Source organism: Dipodomys spectabilis, unplaced genomic scaffold, assembly GCF_019054845.1.
Source record: "Dipodomys spectabilis isolate Male_0828 unplaced genomic scaffold, ASM1905484v1 ptg000006l, whole genome shotgun sequence".
NCBI classification, from domain to species: Eukaryota; Metazoa; Chordata; class Mammalia; order Rodentia; family Heteromyidae; genus Dipodomys; species Dipodomys spectabilis.
Window position 1 is genome coordinate 7,035,220 of NW_024870683.1, and position 980 is coordinate 7,036,199.

The window sequence follows — 980 nt, forward strand, 5'->3', positions numbered from 1 at the left end:
GTCTGGGCACTGTCCCTCAGCTCTTCAGCTCAAGGCTAGCGCTCTGCCACTTGAGCCACAGTGCCACTTCCAGGATTTTTTCTTTTTGCTTATGTGGTGCTGAGAAATTGAGCCCAGGGCCTCATGGATGCAAGGCAAACGCTCTACCACTGAGCCACCTTCCCAGCCCTAAAGAACAAACTTGTCAAACTTGCTACCTCCTCCCTCATTTTTCTCCTACTTTACCTCCCCCCAGTTCCTGCCCCGTGCTGATGAACAAGCCATTCTTAAAGGAATAAATACAGTGCTTACTTCAGCAGCAGCACACAAACTAAAATTGGAAAGATACAGAAAAGATTAGCATGGCCCCATCACAAAGATGACATGCAAATTTGTAAAGTGTTCCATATTTTTAAAAATACAAATAGCTAAAAATAATACATGAAGAAATGTTCAATGTGCCATAAAGGTAATGCAAATAAAAACGACCTCAAGATTCCGTTTCACTGGGCTGGGAATGTAGCTTAGTGGTAGAGTGCTTGCCTAGCATGCATGAAACCCTTGGTTTTGATTCCTTAGTACCACATAAACAGAAAAAGTCAGAAGTGGTGCTGTGGCTCAAGTGGTAAAGTGCTAGCCTTGAGCAAAAGAAGCTAAGGGAAAGTGCCCAGGCCATGAGTTCAAGTCCCCAGGACTAGCAAAACACACACACACACACACACACACACACACACATTTCACTCCAGTCAGAATGGCTATCATCAAGAAAACAAAATGAACAAAACAAGAACCACAAGGAAAAGATATGCTGGTGAGGATGTGAGGTGAGAGGGAAAGGATGCATACACTGTTGCCGTATATTGCATCTATATGTGAAGATGGAATTAAAAGACATTGTAAACTGTTAAACAATGGGGGATTAAAATAGGGAAAGGGAGAGCAATCAAAGTGATTATTGTGATTAAAATACAACATGTGCACACGTGAAATGTGATAGTGAA

General features: G+C 42.2%; 1 non-coding gene across 1 annotated transcript; it reads left to right on the forward strand.

Moving 5' to 3' along the window:
• Positions 1-283: 283 nt before the first annotated feature.
• Positions 284-393, forward strand: LOC122124300. Its single transcript, XR_006150519.1, has one exon. It is a non-coding gene; the product is annotated as a U6 spliceosomal RNA (small nuclear RNA).
• Positions 394-980: the final 587 nt, after the last annotated feature.